This window comes from Pleurodeles waltl, chromosome 2_2 (assembly GCF_031143425.1).
Source record: "Pleurodeles waltl isolate 20211129_DDA chromosome 2_2, aPleWal1.hap1.20221129, whole genome shotgun sequence".
NCBI classification, from domain to species: domain Eukaryota; kingdom Metazoa; phylum Chordata; class Amphibia; order Caudata; family Salamandridae; genus Pleurodeles; species Pleurodeles waltl.
This window is the reverse complement of record NC_090439.1, coordinates 244,621,298-244,634,277: the sequence shown is the minus strand read 5'-3', so window position 1 is coordinate 244,634,277 and position 12,980 is coordinate 244,621,298.

The following is a 12,980-nucleotide window of genomic DNA, read 5'->3' as shown; positions in this document are numbered from 1 at the left end:
CCGCTGAACTGGGCCCTTCATCTCAAGCACCGCTGAACTGGACCCTTCATCTCAAGCACCGCTCCGCTGGGCCTTTCATCTCAAGCACCACTGAACTGGCCCCTTCATCTCAAGCACCGCTCCGCTGGGCACCGCCGTCTCAAGCACCGCTGAACTGGGCCCTTCATCTCAAGCTGAACTGGGCCCTTCATCTCAAGCACCGCTGAACTGGGCCCTTCATCTCAAGCACCGCTCCGCTGGGCCCTTCATCTCAAGCACCGCTCCGCTGGGCACCGCCGTCTCAAGAACCGCTGAACTGGGCCCTTCATCTCAAGCACCGCTCCGCTGGCCACCGCCGTCTCAAGCACCGCTGAACTGGGCCCTTCATCTCAAGCACCGCTGAACTGGGCCCTTCATCTCAAGCACCGCTCCGCTGGGCCCTTCATCTCAAGCACCGCTCCGCTGGGCACCGCCGTCTCAAGAACCACTGAACTGGGCCCTTCATCTCAAGCACCGCTGAACTGGGCCCTTCATCTCAAGCACCGCTCCGCTGGGCCCTTCATCTCAAGCACCGCTGAACTGGGCCCTTCATCTCAAGCACCGCTCCGCTGGGCACCGCCGTCTCAAGAACCGCTGAACTGGCCCCTTCATCTCAAGCACCGCTCCGCTGGGCACCGCCGTCTCAAGCACCGCTGAGCTGGGCCCTTCATCTCAAGCACCGCTGAACTGGGCCCTTCATCTCAAGCACCGCTGAACTGGGCCCTTCATCTCAAGCACCGCTGAACTGGGCCCTTCAACTCAAGTACCGCTCCGCTGGGCCCTTCATCTCAAGCACCGCTGAACTTGGCCCTTCATCTCAAGCACCGCTCCGCTGGGCACCGCCGTCGCCAGAACCGCTGAACTGGGCCCTTCATCTCAAGCACCGCTCCGCTGGGCACCGCCGTCTCAAGCACCGCTGAACTGGGCCCTTCATCTCAAGCACCGCTGAACTGGGCCCTTCATCTCAAGCACCGATGAACTGGGCCCTTCATCTCAAGCACCGCTGAACTGGGCCCTTCATCTCAAGCACCGCTCCACTGGGCACCGCCGTCTCAAGCACCGCTGAACTGGGCCCTTCATATCAAGCACCGCTGGCCCATTGGCGGAAGGGGCAGGCCCGCATCTGTGTCGGGCAGGGCTGCACGAAGCACTCTGGGCACTAGTCCCCCTCCAGTACCAGTAGAGACTGTTATCCACTTGAGAGATTGTGGCTTTGCACTCCCCAGGATTGAACAGTGGGCAAGCCACCCACTGTAGAGACTTGTGAGTCTGTGGCTTTGCACTCCCCAGGATGGCACAGTGGCCATGGAGGCCCCTCATGGATCTGGCGTCGTGCACTCATCTGGCTGAGGTGCCCCCCTTCCCTTCCCCCTGAGGTGCCTGTAGTTTTCCTATCTGATGCCCCTGCAGTGTTCTCTCCGTTGGAGGCAGGTATCCTGTGTGGGCTTTGCCCATGTGTTTTGGCCCAGTGGCCCACGAACAATGGCTGATGGACATATCGGACTGGACAATTTATGTACATAAAGTTATAGATGTGTGATATATTTTATACTCAGTCTTACAATATAATCCTATATTTATAATCATTTCCTTTTGCCTTTGCATTCTTCCGGGGGGTTTGGGGATGTAACTGTGATGTGTTGCTATGCATTGATGTGTGTGTTGTAGTGGTTGAGGGTGAGGGTGGGTGTGGGTGTGTCGCATATGTGTGTCCCCGTAATTTTTTGCCTCCTCCTCCCCTGTGTCATAGGTGCAGTACTCACCGTTGTCTTCTGCGCCGGCGTTCGTGTTCCTGGTAGAGGAGCAGGAAGACAATGGCTGGTAGGATGTGTAGTTCGGGTTCCATGCTGTCCAGATTCCTCGTGGGGTGTATGGAGGTGAGCGTTTTCCGTTTGAAATGTCTGTTTCCGCCGTGTTTTTATCGGCGGGGCTACCGCCCCGGAAAAGGTGGCGGATTGGTGGGTTGTGATAGGGTGGGCGGTACATTGTCTCCCGCCTGTCTGTTGGCGGTGACCGCTGCGCTGTTTGTTTGTTCCGCCGTGGCGGCCGGTGTGTTAAAGTGGCGGTCTCTGTTGGTGCTTTCCGCCAGGGTCAGAATTGCATTTTTTTTACCGCCAGCCTGTTGGCAGTTTGACCGCCGCTTTAACACCGACCGCCAGGTTTGGAATGACCCCCTAAACGTCATTTTGAGTTTTATGAACTGAGAAACAGTGAGAAAATCACAAGCATAGTCACCAATACAGACACTAACGTGCTAAAGTCATACACCATGGGTCATACTGATAAATTCACTAAGAGAATGAGAAATAGACTGATGCATACATAAACACACATACGCAAACACTGATCTGTACACTGACACACCTACGCACACCGTGATGTATAGACTGACATACCCAGAAGCGTACTAATAAGTAGGGTAACACACCCTGGCATGCCCTATCCATGCACTGACACACGTAGGTGGATACTGATGCATTGACTGAGATATCCAGGTGCACTGTAATGCATACACTGCAATACCCAGGTGACATTGATCCATGCACTGACACATCTAGAGACACACTGATATATACACTGAGACACTTATGAATGCAGTAATACATATAGTAAGACACACAGACACACTCCTATTAATACTGTGACACACCCAGACACACACTGATGTATACAGAGACACATCCAGACACACTCTCTTACACATACTGAGACACCCAGGAAAGCAATTATTCATGTACTGACAGATCCAGGCACACATTGGTGCATGCACTGACACACCCAGGTGTACACTGATTCATTCACAGAAAGATTCAGATGTACACAGATGTATATACCGAGACACCCAGGCACATAGAGATGCATAGAGTGAAACTCAAACACCTAGGAACACAGTGATGCATACACTACCACACACAGGTACAGACCAATAAATACGATGATACACTCAGGCAAATATATAGATATACTGAGACACTTAGGTGCACACTCATATTTAGAGGTGTACAGCTAGGTACACACTAATACATACACTGAGATAGGGAGAGAGATATTGATGCATACACTGAGACAGATAGGTACTCACTAATGGATAGACCTAGCAAGAGGGCACGGTTGGAATTAAATTGTATATGCTGCCTGAAAGTAGTACAGGATATGTTTATAATTTCCCGGTCTACACTGGTTGGGATTCCAGTACTGCCCCCCTGGTTGTCCGCCCACTTTTGGAGTTAGCAAGAAAAATGTGAGGGAACTTGGTAGACGACTGTTTAACAAAGGTCCCCATTTGTTTGTAGATAATTTCTATACTGGAGTGCAGTTGTTCAAGGAATTGTTCAGAGTGGACACTGTTGCTGGTGGCACAATCCGCTCTAACCAGAAAGGCTATCCAAGAGAGCTTGTCTGTAAAAAACTTGAGAAGGGACAGTGCAGTGCCTTGAGGAATGATGAGATGTTAGCTCTGAAATTTGCAGACAGGAGGGATGTCTACATGCTAACTACAATCCATGATGAGAGTACTTCACCAGTGGCTGTTTGGGGTCAAGTTGCGGAAGTGTGCAAACCTGTGTGCATTTTGGACTACAATAAGCACATGGGTGGTGTTGATAGAGTAGATCAGAGGTTGGAACCTTACACTGCTGCTTGTAAGACTTATGTTTGGTGTAAGAAATTAGCGGTTTACCTGTTCCACTTGGCAACTTTTAATGCTTTTGTTGTGCTCAAGAATAGTTCTGCAGAGTCAAGGATGACATTTGTGAAATTTCAGGAGGTTGTCATAGCATGCCTTTTTGTGCTGGAACAGGCAAGAGTTCCTAGAGAAGCAGTGGTGGAAGATGTGGCTAGATTGAAAGATTGCCACTTTGCTGAGCACATTCCTCCCACGGCCAAAAGACTTTCCTGCTTAGAGCTGTGGAGTCTGTGCTCAAAGAGGTATCCGGAAGGAGACTAGGATGTACTGCCCTGATTGCCCTTCAAAGCCTGGGCTGTGTGTAGGTGGCACTCAAAAGCATTATTGGGAACTACCATGAGCATAAACTGGCTGTTTTATATTTTCATATGTTCAGTTTGACGGTTGGCATTACTGTCATGTATTTAGTTAGAGCTTTTGTGTTTGTCGTTTTGTACTTATTTCTAATTAGCTAGTGGTTTCTTTGCAGTTTAAAAAAAGTGATGGCGGTGTGCATGGAGTGATGCTTGGCTGGCGGTGTGAGTTGAGTGGTGCTTGGCTGGTGGTGTGCGTTGAGTGGCGCTTGGCTGGTGGTGTGCATGGAGTCGCGCTTGGCTGACGGTGTAAATAGAGACTGCAACACACTGCTAACCAAACATCATTCCTCACACTCCCATCAGCTGGTGTAATTGCTGTGTCAGGTATGTGGGTGCATAAAAGTGCTGGGCCCGTGAATGGCGCTGTTTGTTGATTTGAGTATTGTAATGTGCTGGGCACGTGGCATGAATGGTCTTGTGCATGTCATGTATGAAAGGTGTGTGAATGGACTGCAAAGCAGTTAGTGCCTTGTCGTGGCTTTACAGCTCACGAGTTGTGAGTCATTGGTTCTGTTTTTTGGCCTTTCAGTTATTAACAGTGCATTTAATTTTTTCTGAAATCTTTTGTTAATAAAATTTGAACTAATGAACATTTTTCACCCTTGTGCCAAATCCAACCAGTGTGGTAAAAATGAAAAAACCTGCTGTAATCAGGCATCGCAGCACATCCCTGACATGCTAGGTGTCTTGGCTGGGACCCTGATAATGAAGCATGCCACCAACTTGGTTGGTGGTTGAGGGGTCTTTTTAACATAACCTAAGTGTGTTTCTTTTCACAATTTTTGTGTTTGGAAAATCACAGAAGGACGTGGACAAATCAAAATTATCTATTACAAAGCTTCCTGTATTTCCGAGGGGGGAAACCTGCGTTTTTGGTCCATGGTGCGGCCTTCATCTAGGGAAGCCTACCAAACCAGACACCCAGTGGAGTCAAGGGAGGTGTGGCTTGCGTGGATCCCCAAATATATTCTTACTCAGAATCCTCTGCAAACCTCAAAATTTGCAAAAAAGCATATTTTCCACACTTTTCTTTGTAGAATCACTGCGTCGCCACAGATTTTCTACCACCCAGCGTTCCCGTCAGTCTTCCAAGTAAAATGATACCTCACTTGTGTGGGTCCCTAAAGCAGAGTCAGCCTAAAAATGAATATAAAAGAAAAAATTGTGCTTATCAGCTCACTGTGCTATCCCCTCAATCTCCACACCTTTTTGGCTTTTTCCTGTTGCAGGCACCTGGGCCACCCACACAAGTGAAGTACCATTTTTATCGGGAGATTTGGGGGAACACTGAGTGGAAGGAAATTTGTGGCTCCTCTCATATTCCAGAACTTTTGCAAAGGATGCTGGGTAACAGAATCTGGCAAGAGCCCCACAAGTCACCCCATTCTGAATTTCCCTGTCTATCTAGGTTTCAAACGCATATAGCTTTGGTAGGTTTCCCTAGGTGCCGGCTGAGCTAGAGGCCAAAATCCACAGCTAGGCACTTTGCAAAAATCAGGTCAGTTCTCTTGGGGAAAATGTGATGTGTCCATGTTTTTTTGGGGGGCATTTCCTGTTGTGGGCACTAGACCTACCCACATAAGTGAGGTACCATTTTTATCGGGAGACTTGGGGGAATGCTGTGTAGAAGGAAATTTGTGGCTCCTAGCCAATTCCAGGACTTTCTATCACCGAAATGTGAGGAAAAAGTGTTTTTTGGCATATTTTGAGGTTTCCAATGGATTCTGGGTCACCCCATTCTGAATTCAAATGGCTCTCTACTTTTTAAAAACATATAGGTTTGCTAGGTTTCCCTAGGTGCTAGCTGAGCTAGAGGCCAAAATCCACAGCTGGGCACTTTGCAAAAAACAGGTCAGTTTTCTTTGAGGAAATGTGATGTGTCTATGTTGTGTTTTGGGGTATTTCCTGTCACGTGGACTAGGCCTATCCACACAAGTGAGGTACCATCTTTATCTGGAGACGTGGGGGAACACTGGGTGGAAGGAACTTTGTGGCTCCTCTCAGATTCCAGAACTTTCTATCACCAAAATGTGAGGAAAAAGTGTTTTTTTGCCACATTTTGAGGTTTGCAAAGGATTCTGGGTAACATAACCTGGAGAGAGCCCTACAAGTCACCCCATTCTGAATTTCCCTGGGTGTCTAGTTTTCAAAAACATATAGGTTTGGTAGGTTTGCCTAGTTCCCGGTTGAGCTAAAGGCCAAAATCCACAGCTAGGCACTTTGCAAAAAACAAGTCAGTTTTCTTCTGGAAAATGTGATGTGTCCATTTGTATTTTGGGGCATTTCCTGTTGAGGGCACTAGGCCTATCCACACAAGTGAGGTACCATTTTTATCAGGAGACTTGGGGGAACACTGGGTGGAAGGAAATTTGTAGCTACTCTCTGATTCCAGAACTTGCTATCACCGCAATGTGACGGAAAAGTGTTTTTTGGCAAATTTTGAGGTTTGCAAAGTAATCTGGGTAACATAACCTGGCGAGAGCCCCACAAGTCACCCCATTCTGAGTTCCCCTGGGTGTCTAGTTTTCAAAAACATATAGGATTGCTAGGTTTCCCTAAGTGCCGACTGAGCTAGAGGCCAAAATCCACAGCCAGGCACTTTGCAAAAAACAGATCAGTTCTCTTTGGGAAAATGTGATATGTCCATGTTGTGTTTTGGGGTATTTCCTGTCACGTGGACTAGGCCTACCCACACAAGTGAGGCACCATTTTTATCCGCAGGCTTGGGTGAACACCAGGTGGAAGGAAATGTGTGTCTCCTCTCAGATTCCAGAATTTTCTATCACCGAAATGTGAGGAAAAATTGTTTTTGGGCTAATTTTGAGGTTTGCAAAGAATTCTGGGTAATAGAACCTGATCATAGTCCCACAAGTCACCCCATTCTGAATTCCCATTGGTATCTAATTTTCCAAAACATATAGGTTTGCTAGGTTTCCTTAGGTACTGGCTGAACTAGTGGCCACAATCCACAGCTAGGCACTTTACAAAAAGCAGGTCAGTTTTCTTTGGGAAAATGTGATGTGCCCATGTTGTATTTTGGGGCATTTCCTGTCACAGGCACAAGGCCTACCCACACAAGTGAGGTACCATTTTTATCAGGAGACCTGGGGGAGCGCTGGGTGAAGGAAATCTATGGCTCCTCTCAGATTCCAGAACTTTCTATCACCAAAATGTGAGGAAAAAGTGTTTTTTTGCCACATTTTGAGGTCTTGCAAAGAAATCTGGGTAACAGAACTTGGCAAGACCCCCACAAGTCACCCCATTGTGAATTCCCCTGGGTGTCTAGTTTTCAGAAACATATAGGTTTGCTAGGTTTCCCTAGGTGCCAGCTGAGCAAGAGGCCAAAATCCACAGCTAAGCACTTTGCAAAAAACAGGTCAGTTTTCTTTTGGAAAATGTGATGTGTCCATGTTGTGTTTTGGGGCATTTCCTGTCGCAGGCACTAGGCCTACCCACACAAGTGAGGCATCATTTTTATTGGGAGAGTTAGGGGAACGCTGGGTGGAAGGACATTTGTGGCTCCTCTCAGATTCCAGAACTTTCTATCACCGAACTGTGCAGAAAAAGTGATTTTTTCCAGATTTTGAGGTTTGCAAAGGATTCTGTGTAACAGAACCTGGTAAGAGCCCCACAAGCCACCCCATCCTGGATTTTCCTAGGTGTCTAGTTTTAAAAAGTGCACAGGTTTGATAGATTTCCCTAGGTGCCGACTGAGCAAAAAGCCAAAATCCATAGCTAGGCACTTTCCAAAAAACAGGTCAGTTTTCTTTGGGAAAATGTGATGTGTCCACGTTGTGTTTTGGGGCATTTCCTGTCATGGGCACTAGGTCTACCCACACAAGTGAGGTACCATTTTTATCAGGAGGCTTGGGAAATGCTGGTTAAAAGGAAATTTGTGGATCCTCTCAGATTCCTGAACTTTCTGTCACCAAAATATGAGGAAAAAGGTTTTTTTTTGGTCAAATTTTGAGGTTTGCAAAGGATTCTGGGTAACAGAATCTGGTGAAAGCCACACAAGTCACCCCACCCCGGATTCCCCTACATATCTAGTTTTAAGAAATGCACAGGTTTAGTAGGTTTCCGTAGGTGCCTGCTGAGCTAGAGGCCAAAATCCACAGCTAAACACTTTCCAAAAAACACATCTGATTTCAGTGCAAAAATGTGATGTGTTCTTGTTGCTTTTAGTGTCGCGGGCATTAGGCCTCCCACACTAGTGAGGTACCATTTCTATCGGGAGACTAGGGGGAACACAGAATAGAAGAATAAGTGTTATTGCCCCGTGTTTTTCTCTACATTTTTGTCTTCCAAATATAAGACAGTGTGTAAAAAAGACATCTGTTTGAGAAATACCCTGTAATTCAGATGCCAGTATGGCGACCCCGGAATTCAGAGATGTGCAAATAACCATGCTTCGCAACACCTTATCTTGTGCCCATTTAGGAAATACAAAGGTTTCCTTGATACCTATTTTTGACTCTTTATATTTTACTAAATAAATTGCTGTATACCAAGTATACAATGAAAACCCATTGCAAGCAGCAGCTCATTTATTGGCTCTGGGTACTTAGGGTTCTTGATGAACCTACAAGCCCTATATATCCCCGCTACCAGAAGAGTCCAGCAGACGTAACGGCATATTGCTTTTGAAAATCTTACATCGCAGTGAAATGTGTCAGAGTAAAACCTGGGAGGATCTACACAAATGACCCCTTGCAGGATTTAGAATTTTGTATATGTTTCAGAAATGTTTAGGTTTCTGGGATCCAGCATTGCTTTCACACCCATTTCTGTCACTAGCTGGAAGAAGGATAAAAGCACAAAAATAGTGAAAATGGGGTATGTCCCAGTAAAATTCCGAAATTGTGTTAAAAAATATAGTTTTCTGATTCAAGTCTGCCTGTTCCTGAAAGCTGGGAAGATGGTGATTTTAGCACCACAAACCTTTTGCTAATGCCATTTTGAGGAGAAAAACCACAAGCCTTTTTCTGCAGCCATTTTTCCCATTTAAAAAAAATAAAAACAAAATTGTCGCTGTATTTTGGCTAATTCATTGGTCTCCTCCAGGGAACCCACAAACTTTGGGTACCTCGAGAATCCCTAGGATGTAGGAAAAAAAGGACACAAATGTAGTATGGGTAACTTATGTGGAAAAAAAGTTATGAGGGCCTAAGTTCCAACTGCCCCAAATAGCCAACAAAAGGCTTGGCACCTGAGGGGGTAAAGGCCTGGCAGTGAAGGGGTTAAGGAGTTAAGAGTAAAAATCTTTAGAAACAGAGTATTTCAAAACTTGTGGAAGAAGATGAAGAAGTATAGGAGAAGTGCTATTATAAAACAGAAGCATCATAATGAAAACGTAATTGACAAAGCATTTGTTGTAAAGAGGAAACATTTTATTTTAATGTTGAATAGAATGAAGACACTGGATAAAACCATCATGTCCATGAGAAAGAAAAGTTTAAGAAAGAGAATTATTAACAAAACTAATTTTTGAAAATTAAAAGTTTAAAGGTGAATGAATGCGCACATCTAAAACAGAATCTTTTTTTTAATGGAGAGAGTTATTTTCAGGAGAATACATTAGTACATGCAGTTGACACAACAGGTCGTTGTTATGAAGGAAAATATGGTAATCCCATAGAAAGAGAACAGATAGTTGCTAGTAATGTAGAAGAAATGATAGCTGAAGAACTACAGGGAAGACATAAACAGGCTCCTGTGTGCAAGCGGAAGTGTAGTAGTATTTGTAGTATCCATCAGGAATCTATTAGTAAATTCAAATACATTCTTAAGAGAATTTTCATGGAGAAGTCAGAAACAAAAAAATAAAATGCTTCAAGAAATAGATCCTTCAGAGTTAGAAAATACACTAACTTATAATGGCATTTCATTGGCATGTCTCTCAAAGAAAGTGTGTCAAAGTACTTTTCATCACTTCAGAATGCTAGCTGTGCATCATTTAAGAATTCAGAATTTTCGGAAGGAGACTGTATTATATGAAGACTCTAACTTTATGTTTAGGAGATTTGAATGGAGCTCTCTTACATGGTACTATAGCAGAGGTTGAGACATTTTCTGAAGACATTCAGTTCTGTTTCATTGGCCCTGAAGAATAGAATAGGGAGAATGACTAGTTACTGATTGCAGCTGTAGAGGAAATAGGCACAGAAACTAATATTGAAAAATTTGGGAAAGAAATAGACAAGTTCAATTCAGTGTGTAAAACTGAAGAAGACAATAATGATAAGTGGCAGGAATTTGTTGCATATCTATTTGTAGAAAAACAGCTTGGTTTAGCCACAAAGCAAATCTTATGTAATGTCAAGTTAAAAGAGAATAAAATGCCAGCTAGAGCAATTCATACCAAATTAGAGTTGGTACCCATGCCACATGAACCTAATTAATTAAATGTGTATGAATCAATTGTAAAACAAACTTTACATCCATTTCAAGCAACTGTTCGGATGAAATCAAAAACAGAGAAACTGCCAGAAACAGAACAACAAAAAGGTCTAAAGGGAAGAGTAGGGTATTTACCTCTAGATTTTAAAACAAATGTTAATACTGTAGGTGTTGAAAAAGACTGAAATGAAACACTAATTATTCTGGTAAATGGAGTTCCCAAGAAAAGTAAAATAATCTGGCAATAACTAGTAGATGCCAATAAAGTTTAAAAAAGCTACAATTTTTTTTTATGCTATTGTTGGTATTACTGGAGATGTCACCTGTGTTGAAGATGAAGTAGTACAATCTAGTGGACAGAATGAAAAAGTAGGCAAGCAGAAGTAAGAAGAAATATATGAATACTACACAATTCATCCACCTCATTCCAAAGATGTTGTAAGGGATTCTATTGATTTGTTTCAAATGAAAAAAGCTAGAGGATCTCTTTTGAGTGTCTGGGAAAAAGTTCAGAGGCTTGTTGCTTTCCACACCTGTTTCCTACAGGAGTAGGTGGCCGTTACGATAACCGACCTGTACAAATACCAGCAGCTGAGTACAGGTCAACAAGACTATATTTAGAAGATCCTAGGTTTTGACAATATGGCCCTCATTATGCCATTGGCGGTAAATCCCATTTACCGCCATGCTGACGGCTGCCAACTTACCACTGCCGTGGCGGATATCCGTTCACCATATTATGACACATAAACACCAATCCATCAGTGTTCAGCCACATACATAAATCCGCCACACCAAAGTTCAGTGATAAACTGGCGGTATCAAAATCCACACAGGCACGCCAACAGAACTACACCCACCACATTTTGACACACAAATCACCACAGCGGACATTCAATGGCGGTAAACCATTGGCGGTACATACCGCCGCGCTCACAATGGACACCCCTATACAAAACAACATACACCAGACACCCATACACACACCACACACACACCCAGACCACTATAAAACACACACCCACATTACCCACAACCCTTTACAAACAACAATTAATGCTAGGAGATTGACACCAAGACCACTGACACAACTAGAGCCACATACTATTCACACATATACACCACTCATGTACTACACATCACACACCCTAACACATTCCCCATCACACCCTCACCAACACACCTCACATAACACCCATGACACCACAAAGACACTCCTGTTTCACAGAGGAGGAGCTAAGGGTCATGGTGGAGGAAATTGTCAGGGTAGAGACACAGCTATTTGGAGCACAGGTACAGCTGATATCTATAGCTAGGAAGATGGAGCTATGGCGGAGAATCGTGGACAGGGTCAACGCCATGTGACAGCACCCAAGAACTAGGGATGACATCAGGAAAAGGTGGAACGACCTGTGGGGGAAGGTACGTTCCATTGCAGCAAGACACCAGCTCACGGGCCTGGCCGGAGTCGGAGGAGGACTGGACTCTGGTAGGTCAACTCTGGTAGGTCAACTCTCTACTACTATCACCCCCCTTCCTACATACATCACATACCCTCCCCCTCACCCTCACTCCCATCACTCCACTGCTTCCCACACACCATCACATCTCACTCATCCCAATGCCAAGCCCTGCATGCTGTACCAATGCATGGACACCCCTCACAGCCCTGCATAGACACTCATCACTAAAGCATGTACACCATGGAGAACTAACAGTCCCACCATACATTAACATACACAAGTGAAAGCTGCCAGGGCACATCCAACCAAAGAGGGGAAGCCACGGATGTACAATATGTAAGACACAGAAACCATAACACATCATTTATATCCCGACAGGTACCCCAGCAAATGAAAGTGGAGAGGCGGTGCCAGCAATATCCAGTCCCCCAACTGAAGAGGCCCCCAGGGATGACAGCAACTCTGGTCTTCAGGATCTGGATGACCTACCTAGCCCATCAGGGACCACTGGACAGCCGGTTACCCAGGCCCAGTCACACACCACCACAGAGCCTCCCCTATCAGGAAACACCACCGCAGCACCCACCCAGCGTGCCCGTACCTCTGTCCCCAGGACACATCAATCAGCAGTCTGTCCACCTCTACGGGGACCCCAGGGCACACCTCGCCCACAAGACAATCAGGGACCTGGGGTCAGTGGCAGTGGGCACAAAGTTCAGGGGACAGAGGCACATAGGGACAATGGGAGGGCTGCTGTGCACCAGTCGGAAGACAGGCCCAGGGAACCGACTCTCCAGGAGGCTCTTGCAGAGATCCTGGGAGCTTATCAACATTCCCAGGACATAATGTGCCAGATCCTGGACAATGTGCAGGAGAACATGCAGCTGCAGGAGGCACAGTACCAGGGGATCAGGGAAGACTTGCAGGCCATTAACAACACCCTGATCTCCATTGCAGGGGTGCTGGCAGACATGCCCAACATTATGAGGGAGGCAGTCTCACACCAGCGGGCCCCTGCCACTAGCCAGACATCTGAACAGTCTAGTTGCCAGGAGGCCC